This window comes from Canis lupus, chromosome 16 (genome assembly GCF_011100685.1).
Source record: "Canis lupus familiaris isolate Mischka breed German Shepherd chromosome 16, alternate assembly UU_Cfam_GSD_1.0, whole genome shotgun sequence".
Classification (NCBI taxonomy): Eukaryota; Metazoa; Chordata; class Mammalia; order Carnivora; family Canidae; genus Canis; species Canis lupus.
This window is the reverse complement of record NC_049237.1, coordinates 6,356,586-6,374,704: the sequence shown is the minus strand read 5'-3', so window position 1 is coordinate 6,374,704 and position 18,119 is coordinate 6,356,586. Positions and strand designations below refer to the sequence as shown.

At 37.8% G+C, this 18,119-nt stretch overlaps 1 protein-coding gene across 40 annotated transcripts in view; it reads right to left on the bottom strand.

The window, feature by feature from the left end:
- KEL (Kell metallo-endopeptidase) overlaps window positions 1–18,119 on the bottom strand; it is a 294,970-nt gene that overhangs the window by 45,107 nt on the left and 231,744 nt on the right. The gene's annotated exons all lie outside the window — the stretch shown is intronic.

Sequence of the window (18,119 nt, the reverse complement as noted above, 5' to 3'; positions counted from 1 at the left end):
GTCTTCTGTTCCTGGGACGTTTAGGACAGCTCAGATGGGTGAGTTAGGTTCAAGAATAACCCAACGCTTTGTTGAACTTTATTAGGATGGTGCACTGTGTCAGACTTTGTCACCCAACCTTCTCACCTGCCCTCTCTCCTTCACAATGCTCATACTTGTATGATGATCTAATGGCTCTCCCTAACTTCCCAGCCCCAGGATTCCTCTCTTTTCTTCCTCATAGACATTTTCCCTAAGAAATTTCTTGGACTTCGGATGCTGCTTTGTGTCTACTTCTTGGAGGACCCAGTCCAACACAGTGGAATGACATTGAGTGGGTTTGAAGAATAAGAACAAGGATGGAAGAAGAAAACTTGATTTCCCTTTACTTTTTCTACAGATTCTGCTCCAGACTTTCTAGTTTTTGTGTATCTGCCAGCCACATGTTCAGCTACCTTATCACAGCTCTACTCTCATTATCTTCATTCTCTCTATGGGATCCCTGACCTTGTCCCAACTCTGAACTTTCCATCTAGCTTTCAACCTAAGAAAACCAAAGTCACCTAAGTAAAATTGGTGCACTCCAAGGTGGGCAACATCATACCTTCCCATGGTTTTGCTTCTGTTGGGGAAATGTTGCTCATTTTCTGATTGCCTACATAATGACATATTGAAAGGGTCCTTTTTCTTGTCCTAGAACTTCAAAGGCCAAAACTCAGGAAATAGGTATTAATGTACTACAAAATTGAAAGGAGAAATACCAGACACCATTCTGCAAGACTTATTAAAAATGGAATGACCTAGAGTGCCTGCGTGGCTTAGTTGGATAAGGGTCCAACTCTTGGTTTTGGCTCAAGTCATGGTCTTAGGGTCATGGGATCAAGCCCCACAGCAGGCTCCACACTCAGCAGGGAGTCTGCTTCTCTCCCTCTCTCTTTCTCTCCCTCTGCCCCTCCTCCTGCTCATTCTCTCTCTTTAAGATAAATAAATGAAGTCCATTTTTTAAAAAATGGAATGACCTTCATTATACCACCAAACCAGGCTATGAAAACAAAAGACAAGCAGTTTCTAGTGGGAAGACATTCAAAGGGGTAGAGTTTGGTAGTCCTTGCTCTGCCCACCCCAACAAACCCTAGGTAGGTAAAGGTACTCTCCAAGGTGACACCCCCATAGAGATAAGAAATGAAGGAGTAGTGTGTTATTTATTCCATTCCTTGATTGGATGCCAAACCCCACAGATCCACCCTGGTGCCACTAGAGGAGCAGCATGGTGATAAAATTCTAGGAAGAAATGAACACCTATCCTCAGAGTTTGAGAGAACAGAGAGAGCTTTGCCTCATCACAGATGGGGATGATAACAAGCCTGCATTCCTATCATTGATACGGCAAAAGGGGCATATAGATACAGAAGGTATGAGCCATCTTGAAGGTTCCTGGTCAAAGAGGGCTACCTCCTTGCATGAGGACATTCTGGCACTGAGAGGCTCTAAGTTGAACAAGCAGAGGAGGAATTGGAGGGAGAGTCACTAAGCAATGTGAAATATATAAGAATATATAAGAATGTACCCAATGAGAACCCCTGCCCCACAAAGGGCATCAGTAGGTACAGAAAAGGATGATCAGCTCCAGGCAAGATACAAGGACTGCAGTCTCTTTCTCTAACCTCTTCTTCCCTATCCTGACACCAGAAGACTCAGGGCAGAGATGGAGAATTGGAGGAGACCAACAAGAAGGGGTGAGAGAGCAAACCATTCCTGTCTCCACCTGCAGGTCTCTGAGGTTCAGGTCAGACATGACCAGGGGGGAAGAAAAACTTTAAATGAGATGAAACATTGAAGTTCTAATATAGACTAGGATGCATGGTTTAGCACCTAATAATAGGTCTTCATGAATAATATGAAGCTGTTTTTGTAAGAAAAGTGACTGGAAAATTGTAGGATCTACCCTAAATGTCACACAGAAGAAGGGAAGAAAGATCTGATGGAGCATGTTGGAAGCAAAGGTTGAAAGAAAAATAAAGCTATTTCTTATTTCTATCCTATTAAATTTAGCTCCTTTAATAATTTGGCTACACACATGTTGAGATGTCTTTATACAAAAAGGCAGGGATTAAAAGGACCAGCATAACCAAGTTAATCAAAGTGTAGTTGGGCCCTTTCAAGGGAGCCCTATGTATATTATTCCTAAGTCATGACATTCTTTAGGGAGAAGGATCTTCTAGTACTAGGAATTCCTCTAATTTTGTGGGCAGTCTAACTGTGTGGCCCTCATGGATCACTGTAATTTCTAAAGCCATGGGGCTCAGACAGGGGAATAGTCAGATTCCCTCTTCTTTCAATCTCCAGAAGCATTCTTTGTGACTTGTTTCTGGTACCGCAAAACCAATCATATTCATTCTGATCTGGCCAAAGCTGTATATATTTAGGAATATGAAAAGCATACTGTTCTACTTAATTATCATGTATAATTTTAAATATTAGCTAGTTATGATAAATTAATGGTTGCTTGGCAACCAATGGGCTGAGATTTTGAAAGGAAGAACTCCATTACTCTTCAAATCAGAACAGCAAGATTTGCGGAAACATCCTGAGTTCTGTTGAATTCTTTATGATGGAACCAAACCCTGGGACAGACAAAGGGGAAAACAAGGGAACACTCACATTTTACAGCTTAGTTAATTTTAGGAGAGTAGAGAGGAAGTAAATTGCATCTCATCTCCTAGCTTGGGTTAGAACTGCCCAATTTGAGAACAAGTACTAATTAGCTGAAAGTAAAGCTCAGCTGTGACTTGGCTAAAAATGGGATCTCTTGCAAAAATGCACTGTAAAACTGAGTGCGGTGAATCTGATTCACTTTGCATGTGAAAACTGGACTCATACTGACAAAACAACATGTGGGGAAAGAGTTTTAGAGCATTTTCAAAAACTTTGAGGCATTTGGTTGGAGAAATGACCAGCTAGCTTTCCCATAATACATCCAGAAATAAAATCCAGACTGGCATTTTTGGCTCAGACTCTTTTGATGAGGGTATCTCCAGCTAACATTAACCTGACTGGCTAAGAGTCAATCTAATAACCAAGAAAAGGATCTGGGAATAAGAACAACATTTTTTTAATAAAAGAAAGAGATGGAAAACAGACTCTGGATAATTTGGAAGCTTTTCAAGTCAGTTTTGGGAATCCATACAAACTCTGGAGAAAATTTAAGCATTCATTCTAAAGCTTACATTAGCAGTCACTCAAAACTATTCAAATGACTGAATGGTGAATTAACAAACGTTTTATTTTGAAAATCCTCTATACTTAACTTTTGACTGAATTGCAAATTCTATTGGAGCAAGCAAGGTAGTTGTGATTAAGATGTTTAAATTAGCCTTTTGTGACTTTCTGCATTAGCCATACAAATACAATTTCCTATAATGTTGGAGGCGTACTAAATTGATGTTAACATTTGGTCATCATGCACATGGATAATATACCCTGAAAAGATATAGAAGATGCTGGCAAGAGAGGCATGCCTTAAGGCAGAGGAACTGGATGGCTGGGGAGGGAAGGAGATTGCTTTCAACTTGCTCTTTTTGTTTTGATTTGATTTTTTACTTTTTGTTTTGATTTGATTTTTACTTGCTCTTACAATTCTGTACTTTTTGAACTTTATACCATGTGAATTTATTAATAATTCAACAAAGAAATACAATTTAAAATAAACATTAAAATTAAATTTTAAATGCATGTAGTTCAAAGAAAAGCAATATGAATATGTAGTGGAAAGAACAGGATCTAGAATTACAGTCCTGAATTTGAATCCCATCTTATCTTTTGGGTACTTAGGACAGCATGGGCAAGTTCTTCAGCATCTCTGCCTCTCCTTTTTCCTTAGCCTTAACCTGGGGCACAACACTTCATTTACGTGGTAGTGATGAAGATGGAGGCAGCAAAGTCCCCATGACACACCTGCTCCATGGTGTGGACTTCACAGGCTGTGGTTACATAATTAATAGCACTCATTATATCCATAAAAACAGGTTAAATTCTACCACCCATAATCCCCACAGAGACCATAAACCTGGTTAAATATGTATCTGAGAACTTGGTTTTCTCAGGCATAACAATCTGGGTTTTATAGTTCTAACTATGACCCCAGTATTTGTCCCTAGGTCCTCAGGTCTTCTGGAGGGAATCAATATAACATTGAATCTTCTTCATTTATTCTAATTTCTTCAGGCCATAATTCAATCTAGCTTTATTTTTTTTTTACTTTTATTTTTCAAAGATTTTATTTATTTATTCATGACAGACAGAGAGACAGAGAGAGGCAGAGACACAAGTCGACTCCAGGCAAGGAGCCCGATGCGGGACTCGATCCCTGACCCCGGGATCACGCCCTGAGACGAAGGTGGAAGCCCAACCGCTGAGCCACCCAGGCATCCCTCAATCTCGCTTTTAACAATTAGTTCAGTTCTGTTTTCCTATTCATGGAAATACACACTGTTATCATTCTCAGGTAGTGAGTCTCTCTGTCGACCTCCCTCAATTTTTGAAAATCTACTGTGCTTCAGAAATGTCTATTTTCAAGTTTTCAAAAAAAAAAAAATCCCCCCCCAATTTTCTTTTCCTTTTCTTTTTTCTCTTATTTTCTGTCTTATCTCCCTCTCTCCCTCCATTCTTTCATTATTTCATTCTTTCTTCCTTCCCTACTCCAGAAAATGAACATATTCTCTGGTTCTCACTTTTTCTTAGGACGTCCCTGACAGCTCCCAGGTATCACCGCTGAATCATTCAGAGCGGCCACTAGGTGGAGGTGTAGACACATTACTGAGAAGGTGCACACCTGTGAGGCTTGGTTAATCGCGGTCTCTGAAGGTTCTGGTTCTGGATTTTGAAAAGGTGGGTGGTAACAGTAGCTATTTATTAATATTAATTTACTTGAAAAAATGAGATAAATAGGGATCCCTGGGTGGCGCAGCGGTTTAGCGCCTGCCTTTGGCCCAGGGCGCGATCCTGGAGACCCGGGATCGAATCCCACGTCGGGCTCCGGTGCATGGAGCCTGCTTCTCCCTCTGCCTGTGTCTCTGCCTCTCTCTGTCTGTCTGTGTGTGACTACCATAAATAAATTTTTAAAAATGAGATAAATAGAATGAAGATACCTATAATCAAGCAGAAACTATCTCAACCAAAAGGCTTCTCATCTGATCTCTGATCAGATCTCTGATCTCTCTAGTCAAGAGCATTCAGATTTTAGTTAATAAGGACCTGAATCTCAGCACATTTGCCTTTCCGTTTCAGTCATCCCATAATGTGCTCCTCTGTGCACCTCATATTCACACGTCTCTATAAAGTGCACGGTGCCTTTTTGCACACTGTGAAGGACTTCAAGGTGCATACTTTGTGTGTGTTATTGGTCTACAGGTCACAAACAACATAAACCAATGTGACCAGCTCGAGAGAGGCAGCACGCAGGACTTCAGTTGCAGGACTCTTAAATGGTAAATTATGAAAACCCTCTACCTGACACTAAAAGTTATAAAATGGATTGTTTTAAAATCCCTCAGTTGAGAAAATTCATACCAAACTGCCAAATCAGCAATGTTTCTCAACGGGTGAGCATTTCCTTTATCAGAGCAGCAACTGCATACATTTAAACTTAGCCCTATGTTATGCTATATGTTGGCAAATCGAACTCCAATAAAAAATAAACAAAAATTAAAAAAAATTAATTTAGCTCTATTATTGCTGCAGTGTGTTGGTGACGGTTGGTGTGCACGCATATTTGCGAGCACCCTGCAATAACACTGGTCTGGAAGGAAGCACCAGGGTGGTGCTTTGGCACCAGATAGGCTCAAGTTCAAATACAACCTCTGTCCCTTTCAAGCTGTGTTTCTTAACCTACGTGGGCCTCCTACTCTTCATCTGTAAAGTGAAGATAATAACTTTTTCTTAGCAAGGCCGTTGTGAGGATGACAAACAATGTATTCAGAGTCATCAGCATGAGATCTGGTGCTGTGTTCTCAGCAATAGTGGTATTTGTTACCAAACAGTAAATTTCACTCTTAATGCAGTTTTGTTCTATCTGTGATATTTAAAGACATTTTTTATCCTTTCCTATCAGACCCCAGGTTTTCTGTCCTATTTGTCAGCCAACTGAACTAGTTGTCTCAGGATTTTGCCTGCATTTACTCTTCCCAGCTGGACCAGCCCAGCCTCTGTTCCAGGCCCTGCCTCCATGAATCTTCCCTTGGCTTCTACATGGAGTCATCTTTTTGAACATTAAGTACATTCCTTTGTACACAGTCAAATCCCCTGGTACCTCTTTTCCTTTACATGTTTCATAATCTTAAGTCATCTTGATATCTATTCACCATCTATCCTCCATCTCCTTCATCTCTCCAATTTCCTATTCAAAATTACACTTTTAACTCAAGAGGAAAGAACCATCATTATAACCCCCAAGTAAGTAAGAGATTGGCCAATTTATCATATCACTAAATGTGGTCAATCTTTTCCTAATTCTTTTTTGTTTTCCAGTCTCCCTAAACTTCTAACACCATACTTGTGCACACCAATTTTTTTCAATGAGTTCACTTGGATAATTCACCCCATAGTTCAGTGAGGTCTACCAGACAGCTTACATGATGTCTCCACACATAATATTCTAGAAGCACTGCTTCATCAGCACCACCTTCCTCTCTTAAGAGGCCCAAGCAATCTAAAGAATTTTCAGTGAATATTACCAGAAACCTATACTTTGCCTTGTACCTTTTGCTCCTCAGTCCACTTTCTGCCTTATAATTTGTCAGACCCAAGTTTAATTTCTGGCATGAAGACTGACTATCTATGAAAGGCATAGAAAATCGCCGTTCCATCTTTGGCATGGATTGAGGATTTGGTATGTACCTGTTCCTTTAAATATCATATTTTTAATTTTCTCCAGTCTCCTCAGAGGTCAACCCTGTAATAGTCAGAGAGGCTGGATATCTGACCTGGGGTCACACAACTCAGAAATGGTAGAGCAGAGACTTGAGCTTAATAATGGTCATAAATTTCATGTTTCTCCATTAATCATCTTCCAAAGCAAGAGAGGAATCAGGAAAAGAATCTAGGCTCCTGGGAAAGCTTTTCTTCTGCATTTATAGCTTTTCTAACTGGAGCAATTTTCAGCTCACATCTTGGAGTGCTCCAAAAAGCTCTAGGAAAATAGAAATAGAAAATAGAAATAATATAATCTGGCAGAAGCCAGTTGTTTTCTAGAATCCAAACTCCTAAGGCGGAAGTATCTGCTTACAAGATGGCCTTCTGAACCACCTCACAGTTGATTGAACACCAAGTGGATCTACTCTGAAACGTCTATTAACATAACTAGGAATACATGCCAGGAGATTAACCTTGACGGTAGTCAGGCCCTATTAAAAAAGAGTATAAAAACAAAGGGGAGAGAAAAATAAAACAAGACAAAATTAGAGAGAAAGAGAGAGACAAACCATAAGAGACTCCTAAGCATCGGGAACAGAGGGTTGCTGAAGGGAGGGGGTGGGGGGGATGGGGCAACTAGCGGATAGACATGAAGGAGGGTATGGATGTAATGAGCACTGGGTATTATGTAAGACTGATGAATCCCTGAACTCTACCTCTGAAGCTAATAATACACCATATGTTAATTAAATATAAATTTTAAAAATAAATAAAAATGAAAATCAATCATGGATTAAAAAAGGGATTTCCCATTTTCTGCCTGATAATGCTCACTTTTCTTTTCAAACATGAAATCAAATATGGTTGATTCTGAGAATCATTCCTTTATTTTACTTCCTCCTGACTGAGTTGGAGGTTCTCTCTCTATGCTGACACACACCCCTGTGCATGACTGTGAAGGACCCTATCCCACAATGTGCTGCTCCGTGACTCAACCCTTCCCTCCTTATACTCTGAACTCTTTGATGGAAGATCCTGGACCTCATCTCTGAATTCTCAGTGCCTAGCATAAGGCCTGATGTAGAATGAGTGTTCATTTGCAATTTGTGTGTGTGAAAGATGGAGAGAGGGAGGGGGAGATGGAGGAGCAGAGAGAGTTTGGAAATTGGAAGGATGGAAGAGGACAGGAAAGGAGAAGGGAGAAAGAGAAAAATGGAGAAACAAACAGAGGAGCAAAAATTAAAAATAGATGAATCCAGTGAAACTGCTGTGAGATATTTGGATCCAAACTCCATTAATTACCTTGCTCTCACATGTTTCCCTAATAAGAGAGCATTGATAGTGCTTTACATCCCTTAGTATAAGCTTCAATTCATACTATATTCTACAGCTCTTATCTGAGTCCACTTTGCCTAGGGATGGTTACCCGAGTAAATGACTGTAGGCTTTAGGGGCAAGTCTGGGGAAAGCATATTTAATATACTTGCTGTGGTATCACAGGGTCCTAATCCTGGTGCTTCACACTCTTTTATTTGATGATACTGGAGCTGAGAGCTGGTTCAAATCTGGAGATGGGGCAAAGGGATCATGACTCCACTGGAGTACCTGATCTGAGCCTCCTCCTTCATTCTTGATTTCTCTCAATTACATACACGAAGCAATACTCTTAATGGTTGCCTATATATCCTACCCCGTGAACACCGTGTTCTATTTTCCATATCCAAAGGTGCAGTTCAAAGTCCTGTTTGCCATTTTGACCTTGTTATTTAATAGAGGAAGTATGTGCACTTTGCATCAGTTAAATGCTGTCATGCAACCTCTCCTATTCTGGTTCCCCATAACCCCTTACCATCAGGAAGTCCAGTTCTGTAATGGCATCTCCTAACAACAGCCTCAGCTGATGTCCTCCCTAACCATATTATTTTTATCATCTTGCTGAGCAGAGTATCCTCCAGGCCTGCCTCCCAAGCAGTATGGCCAACTGGTAGGTTTCTCAGTCTAATTTAGTGGCCCCATTACACATTTCTACATTTCCAAGCCTTTTAATCACTACCTTCTGAGTCTTTGAAGGTAATTTTTAGCATTTCTACTTAATTTAATAAAGGCTATCACTTTTTTCAAAATTCTGTGGATCAGAAAACAATGTATATTAGACCTTTTCCCCAGGACTCTTGCCAAGGTTTTAATTCTGCATGATGGGGGAGTGGCTCCATATCAACAAACACTCTTTTCATCAGATTTGAGTTCCAACCACCCTTTTGATCCATCACCCTCTAGACTCACTCCTGGACAGGCTCTTCCAGTGCCTGCTAGTGCCTGCTAGTCAGTTCTTGCAGAAAATTTGATAGGTATCACTCTTCTGTTAGCAGTTTAAGCTCTTCCCTAGTTTATGTGAATATTAAACCTAATTTATGAATCTGATGGAAGGAGAAAAGATGGATGCAGATCCTGAGGAAGATAGCATTGTCTTATAAGGCCTTTGCCTTATCTGAGAGCTCTGACAGTCCTAAAGAAAGGGAGGGAGCATACCTTCCAAAAGGGGAGTGTGTCATTTCTGCAGATCAAGAGAGCTCAGAGGAATCTGGGTGTTCAAAGTTTTCAACTGTGTCTACTCAGAAATCATCATACTGAGACTGAGGGTCCCACTCATTCTCCATCAGGGCCCTGGCTTTGGAGTAGGAGAGCAGACAAGGCTGAACAAGCCTTCTTTGAAATTACATTACTTTTATAATTAAATTCTGTATCTGTTCTTCACTCTGTCAGTCCTCTGACTACAGAGAGTGAGTGTATCTTTAATGTTGCCAACAAGGGCCCTGGGAGTCTCACACTTAGCTTTAAATAGAGCTGAGCCTGCCATTTTCTGTCCTCAACTATGGCACTTCACAAATTCTATAGTCCTTACAGCTACTATTTTCCATGAACCTCTCAGATACTTAGTCTACCAGACTGAAAAATCTTAACAATTGTGTTTGATATATCATTGTAATCATTCTAGGGTCTATCTAAACAGCCAGTGACTGACATCTGACCAAAAAGTGATCCACCTCCAGACTCCCCTCATTTGTGTCTGCTTTCAAGACCACTTCCAATACCAACTGCTTTAGATTGGATTCCTTAGAAATGACAGAGAAAAGCCCAGTGGCTCAGCAGTTTAGCGCTGTCTGCAGCCCAGGGCCTGATCCTAGAAACCCAGGATCGAGTCCCACGTCAGGCTCCCTGCATGGAACCTGCTTCTCTCTCTCCCTCTGCCTCTCGTTCTCTCTCTCTCTCTCTCTCTCTCTCTCTGTCTGTCTCATTAATAAATAAATAAAATCTTTGGAAAAAAAAGAAATGACCTAAGACAAGGATTTCTGAGAAAATGATTTATGGTGGGAGTGCTCTCTGAAAGGAAAAATGAGGAAAGCAGAGCAGTACAAGGAAAGAAGGCTAATCAAAGATGTGGTCTCAACTGGGGATAGTTCAGCCTGGTCCCATAGGACTTTTGACAAAAGAATTGCTCTGTAGGGATGCCTGGGTGGCTCAGGAGTTGAACGTCTGCCTTCGACTCAGGGCATGATCCCAGGATCCGGGATCGAGTCCCACATTGGGGTCCCCGCGAGGAACCTGCTTCTCCCTCTCCCTCTGCCTATGTTTCTGTCTGTCTCTGTGTGGGTCTCTCATGAATAATAAACAAATCTTGTAAAAGAAAAAAGAATTGCTCTATACAGTTGGTCTTGTATTGAGACTAATTGAATGGCTTTTTTATCTCTGTGTCAGTCAGTCTTTCTCTGAGAAGGGTAGCTATAAAACTCCTGCATGAGGGGGCTCCTGTCCAGCCATGGGCAATTTTCTAAAGGAGCAGTTGGCTGCACCCAACTTTCATGGTAGCAAGGGGGTGGCTGTAGTCAGCTGGTAGAGGAGATGCTGAGTAGGGGTGCCAACACTCCTACTTCCACAACTTCCAAAAAGTCACTTAAGAGAAGACATACTTTTTTTTATATCTAGTGAGAGAGAGATCTCATATACAAATGGAATTGTCCTAAGTAACTAGAGAGAAGATTCTAACAATAAGCAAATTTCAAGGGAGCTATAAATAAATTATTTAACTGCTTCTGTGTATAGGGTTAGAACCAGATTAATCTTTATAAAATTAGAACAGTTTTTGCTGTCTTCAGCACAGTTGTTAACATCCTATTCTCAAAAAATGAATAGAAGGTAAAAGTTTTTTTAAAAGTTTAATCCTACTCTCTTAATTCTAGAAAAGAGAAGCCTCTATTTAGTGGTAAAGAAGAGAAAACAGATTTAAAAACTGGTAAATTTTCAAAAAAAAATGGTATTTAGTGCTAAGCATATGGAAAAAAATGCCTGGAAGTCTAGAGAAATAAAGAGAACATTGGTATCCACGGGTGATTTTGTGGAAATGTGTTTTAAACTGTGCACATTCATAGCCTTGAGATTATAGAAAATAAATTTAGGAGAGAAGGTAGTGAAAAAATGTTTCACCAAGACTAGACTGTCTCATCATGCTAAGAACAATGATCAGGAGATAGGGGATTATCCCTCATACAAATATATGGTATGGCTAGAAGAGCAAAGGTCAGCAATGTAAAAAACAGTTGTAATAGCACTGTGAAGATTTTAAAACACTTCAAAAATATAAAGGATCAAGGTGATTATTGTTTTCTGTTAAATCCAATAATGTAGATATCTAGTGTAGACACTCTAAGATCAAGATACAATAGCCTACCACTAAAAGAATTGAAAACATATGGTTCATGAAAGGCAACAAAATACCCTCAACACAGCTCAAATTCCTCATCATGTTAACTGAACCCCCTCAAACTTACAACTGGACCAAAGAAGGAGTTTGCCTATTACCAAGCATAAAGAGTATTTACCTCAGACTCAAGTGTTCTACATACAGTGTACAGCATGTGTATCACACACACACACACACACACACACACGAAAAACAACCCATTTTTAAGAGAATAAGTAAAGTAAGTAAACTCAGAGCAGATCCAGATGTTGGAACTATCAGTGAGAGACTTTAAAACAATTATGATTGACAGGGGAACTCTGCAAACTGACTGGCTAGTTAAACAAGCATAATTTGTGGGAATTATAATTTTAAAGGCCATTTAAAGTCCCTGGAATTTGTTCTAAAGGCATATAACAAATGAAGAAATGTTTATTCAAGAGAATCTGGCAAGAATAGCAAGAATCTGTGACACTTGAACTATGACCCAACATCTTCCTTCCCCTTCCCAAATCAATATGATAGAAACCCCACTGCAGACAGGTACAACCAGGAAGAGTGGGCTCCCTTACCCCCAGCTCCAAGTGAAGGGCTATAGCATTTTCCCAAAAGGAGCAGAGGTCTGTATTTCTCCCTCTTCCTCCCCCACAACTACATGTTGCAGAAGCTAATTTCCAGGACAGCAGAGGAAGTGAGTTTAGGATTCCCTGCTTCTACTCCATTTATAGAGCAGAGGCTCTACCTTAGGGGCAGCACATTGAGAATATGAGGGCTCAAATCACGCTTCCTCAAACTCACTCATAGGGCAGAAGTTTCAAAACAGGATAGGCAAGTCAAGAAGTTAAAAAACTATTGCTACTGTCCAGCACCCTGCAACTAAAGCAGGGGTATCACTTAGAAAGGATTGCGCCACCATCCCTAATCCCAATTACAAAGTCATGGCTCAGATATTTTTCCTAAATATAGAGTCAGGTCTGAAGGAACTGACTATTTGAAAGAGGATGAGGAGGTTCTAGCCTAAGGGCACTTTCAAAAACAATAAAGGTTTTGGTAGTGAACAAAGGAGGAGTCTGGTAACTTCATAAGGGATAGAAAGAAAAGTATAGGGCAGCTAGTTTAACAAAGGGAAACAAAGAAAGAGCTAAGAAATGAATTCCTAGGGTCAGAATAAATGTCAAACTCTGACCTCAAAAATCACCTCTGTAAAGGAATCCGAAATTAATTGGATCAGACTATGGAGCAATTTATGCCCCAGGACATTGTTAAAGATAATAAAAGAATTAGCCAGCAATCAGTAGAGCCTAATAACTGTAATAATAATAATCAGGGAAACAGTCAGACAAAGAATCCTGTTAAAATCGGTGTTACATCAGGGAGAATGTATATATGCTTAAAACTGTGGCCTCTAAGGAGTGACACCAGAGGGTACACCTTGCCAGGGAAATGGACCTCACTAAAATAGTCCAGCCAGGACACTAAATAAATCAGCAAGCAAACAAACTATAGTACCAAGCCCCTGAGATGGGGTATCAGTATCCATAGTGTTACCAAATAATATCTAAAATGTCTAGTTTTCAATGAAAAATTTTAAGACATGGAAAGAAACAAGAAAGTTTGGCATACACAATAGGAACAGCACACAAAAGAAACTGCTTGTAGAGGGGCCAGATATCACTTTTAATGGTCATAGACTTCAAAGTAGTGATATAAATATGTTCAGAAAACCAAATGAAAAAATGCTTAAAGAAGTAAAAGCAGATATGTTGGCAAAAGTTCTTCACATACAGAAGATAAACAAAGAGATCAAAAAAAATTTTAAAAACATCAGATGGAAAAGCAAGAGTTGAAAAGTGAAATTAAAAATTGAGTAGAAGAGCTCAACAGTAGAATATTTTATAGAAAAATAAATTAGTAAACCTGAAGACAGATCAATAGGAATTATGCAACACAAAAAATAGAGAGAGAAAAAATGAAGAAAAATGAGCAAGGCCTCAGAGAAATATGGGACTCCATTAAGTTCACCAGCATATATGTAATGAGAGCACTAGAAGCATAGAAGAGATACAAAGAAAAGTAAAAAAAAATACTTGAAGAAATGACTGCTAAATATTTTCTAAACTTTAATACTATAATATACACATCCAAAAAGGTGAATGAAATCCAAGTAAAGTAAATTTAAAGAAATCCACAAACTAAGGTACTAAATATACTTCAATGGTACATTTTCTAAAAAAACAAAGAAAAAAATTCAAAGCAGCAAGAGAAAAACTTTTCATGCACAAGAGAACCCCAATAAGGTCAACTGCTGACTTCTCATTGAAACATTTAATACCAGAAGGCAATGGGATTCAGAGTGCAGAAAGAAAAAAAAAACATGGTCAATAACTATATTGTACACCGGAAATTAATATAGCATTGTGTGTAAACTATACTTAAATAAATAAATACATACATACATACACACATAGTAAATCAAGAATCTTATATCCACAAAACTATCTTTCAAAACTGAAAGCAAAAGAGACATTTCCAGATAAACTAAAACAGAGATTTTATGGCTATTAGTCCCCTTCTAAAAGAAATACTAAAGAGGGGAACCTGGGTGGCTCAATCGGTTGAGTGTCCAAATCATGATTTTTGGCTCAGGTTGTGATCTTGGGGCCTTGGGATCAAACCCCAAGTTGGGTTCCATATTCAGCAGAAAGTCTGCTTGGGACTCTCTCTCCCCTTCTCCTTCTGCCCCTCCTCCCTATATTCTCTCTCTTTTTCTCTAAAATAAATAAAATAAAACTTTTTTTAAAAGAAGTACTGAAGAAATCTCTTCCAATTAAAATCAAATGATTCCAGACAGTAATTAGAATTCATATATATGCAAAGAAATAGCACTGGTAAAGGTAATTCTATAATGATAAAAGATAGTACAAATGCATATTTCTTCCCTTGCCATCTTTAACTGATTTAAAAAGCAACTATATAAAATACTAAGTACATATTGTTGAGTGGATAACATAAAGAAATGTAATATATTTGCCAGTAATAGCATGAAGGAGATGAGTAGAGACAGAGTTGTTTTGGAGAAAGAAAATGACATCAAATGGCAGCTTGAATCTGAGGCAACTTGAATCTCCCAGTTTCTTTAAAATATAAATAAAGTAAAAAATTTTAAAAAATTAAAAATATGTAAAGTAATAACTGTAACAATGTATTGCTAACTTTGTAACTATATAGACACATATAATAACAGTAAGAAAAGGAGAAAGTGGAGGTAGGTTGGTGCACTGGGTAAATGTGTAATGAGCACTAAGGAGGGAAAATGATATGATGAGCACTGGGTATTATATGCAACTGATGAATTATTGAAAACTACATGTGAAACTAATGATGTACTATGTGATGGCAAATTGAATTTAAAGAAAGAAAAAAGAAAAGGAGGACAGGGACAGGCTACATAAGAGTAATGTTTCCCTAGCTAACTGGCATTGTTAGTATAAATCTAAAGTCAGTTCTAAGTTAAGATATACATGGTGAACCATGGAGCATCACCTAAAAAAAAATTTTTCAAAGTTGCATACTTTAAAAAAAAAACAATAGATAAAGAAATCAAAATAAAAAGCTTTTACAAAGTGAAGAAAACCATCAAAAAAATTGTAAAGGCAACCTACTGAATGGGAGAAGATAGTTGCAAATGATATATCTGACGGGAGGTTAATATCTGAAATATATGAAAAAAATAATACAACTCAGCATAAAAAAACCCAAATAATCCAATTTGAAAATGAGCAAAGGACCTGAATAGACATTTTCCCAAAGAAGCCATTTAGATGGCCAACAGACACATGAAAAGATGCTCCACATCATGAAACATTAGGGAAATGCAAATCAAAATACAATCATGTATCACTTCACACATCTCAGAATGGCTAAAATTTAGAAATAAGTGTTGGGGTACTTGAGTGGCTCAGTCAGTTAAGCGTCCTTTTTCAGCTTGATCCCAGGGTCCCACATTGGGCTCCCTGCTCAAAGAGGAGTCTGTTTTTCTTTCTCCCTCTGCTGCTCTCCCTGCTTGTGTTCTCTCGCTCTCTCTCTCTCTCTGAAATAAATAAGTAAAATCTTTGGAAAAAAATAAAGAAAGAAAGAAGAAAGAAAGAAAGAAAGAAAGAAAGAAAGAAAGAAAGAAAGAAAGAAAGAAAGAAAGAAAGAAAGAAAGAAAGAAAGAAAGAAAGAAAGAAAGAAAGAAAGAAAGAAAGAAAGAAAAAGTGTTGACAAGGATGTCAAAAAAAAAAAAGGAATGCTTGTGCACAACTGGTGAGAATATAAATTGGTACAGCCACTGTAGAAAACAGTATGGAGGTTCCTCAAAAAATTAAAAATATAAATACCATATGATCCAGTAATTCTACTACTGGCTAATTACCAAAGAAAATAAAAACACCAACTAGAAAAGATATATGCATCCTTATGTTTATTGCATCATTATTTACAATAGCCAAGATATGAAAGCAACCCAATAAATATATACTATATATACTATATATTGATATATACTATATATATCAATAAATGAATGGATAAAGATGTGGTATATATATATATAATGGAATATTACTCAGTCATAAAAAATGAGCTCTTCCCATTTGAGACAAAATTGATGGACTTAGAGAAAAAGTGAAGTCAGTCAGACAAAGACAAATACCATAGGATATCAGTTAAATGTGGAATCTAAAAAATAAAACAAATGAACAAACAAACAAAACAATTCATTATTACAGAACAAACTGGTGTTTGCCAGAGGAGAGGTGGGTGGAGAGATGGGTGAAATATATAAACAGAATTAAAAAGTACAAACTTCCAGTTATGAAATAAATAAGTCACAGAGATGAAAAGCACAGGATAGAGAATACAGTCAGTAATATTGTAATAACATTGTATGGTGACTATATTTATTGTGGTGAGCACTGCGTAATGTATAGAGTAGTTAAACCAAGATGTTGTACATCTGAAATTAATATATTATTTGTATGTTAATTATACTTCAATTTAAAAATAAAACATTATAATCCAAATAAATAAATAAATAAAATGTCATACCAGTAAATATTCATTTAAGGTAAAAATAATATAACTATGATTAATATGTGAAATGATGTAGTGGAAAAGATGACCAACATGCATAAACAAGGAGGAATTTCAGCAGAGAAATAAAAACTATAAGAAAGAATCAAATGAAGATATTATATATTTTTAAAAAACATTGCAAGAGGGTAAAGGAATTCCTTTCATAAGCTCATCAGAAGACTCAACAAAGCTGAAGAAAGAAATCAACAGACTTGAGAACAGGCCATATCATATATACACAACATAGTTTCCTAAGTTTGCCACCACCTAATTACTTTGACCATAGTATTTTATATTCCCACCAAAAACATATAAAAGTTCCAATCCCTCTCTCTCTCTCTCTGTGACTATCATAAAAAAAATAAAAAATAAAAAAATAAAAGGGATCCCTGGGTGGCGCAGTGGTTTAGCGCCTGCCTTTGGCCCAGGGCATGATCCTGGAGACCCGGGATCGAATCCCACGTCGGGCTTCCGGTGCATGGAGCCTGCTTCTCCCTCTGCCTGTGTCTCTGCCTCTCTCTCTCTCTCTCTCTCTCTCTCTCTCTCTCTCTGTGACTATCATAAAAAAATAAAAAAATAAATAAATAAAAAAAAAGTTCCAATCCTCAAGCATTAATGTCAATACTTAGTATTCCTAGAGTTTTACTTTCTTGCTATCAGATGGAAGTGATGGGTTGATGGCTGAGTAAATTTTGGCAAGTAACTTAACCTCCTCAGGCCTTCATTTTCTCATCTGTTAAGTGAACATAATACTCCTAACCTCACAGGTTATGGCCAGGATTGAATAAAAATATGCAGAAATTACAAGGTATTTAGTATGCAATCAATACTTCATTCTTTCAATATATATGATTCCAGGGCATTCAGCAAAATTCTTATACAGTACATGGTCAATATAGAAAAATCAGCCAAATGTTATAGAAGTTATATTCTGTATCTATATTAAAAGAATTCCTCATATTCATTGACAAAATAACAAAGAAGTTAAGAGCAAACGTGTCAAGTTGCATTTCTGTTCTTTTTTGAAAATTCTTTATCAATATTAATAAAACACTGGAGATATTCCAATTTGGAAAAAAAGAAATTATTCTGGTGGCTATGCAAAATAAATAGAAGTTTTAATTACAAACAACTCCCTTATTTTTCCTTATCTCCTAATAAGCATAAGTATAAAATAAATTTCATATTTTAATTTACATAATATAAGCAATTATTTATGCATCATTAATGTTGAACATAGGGAAATACTCATAAGACATAAAATAGAAAAGCTGAAAGTCTTCTCAGAGATATATAATGGATACTAAGTGGATAAATATTTTATTGTCACCAAGGAACTTTTTCAGAAGAGAGACTATTACAACCTTTCTTGGTTGAA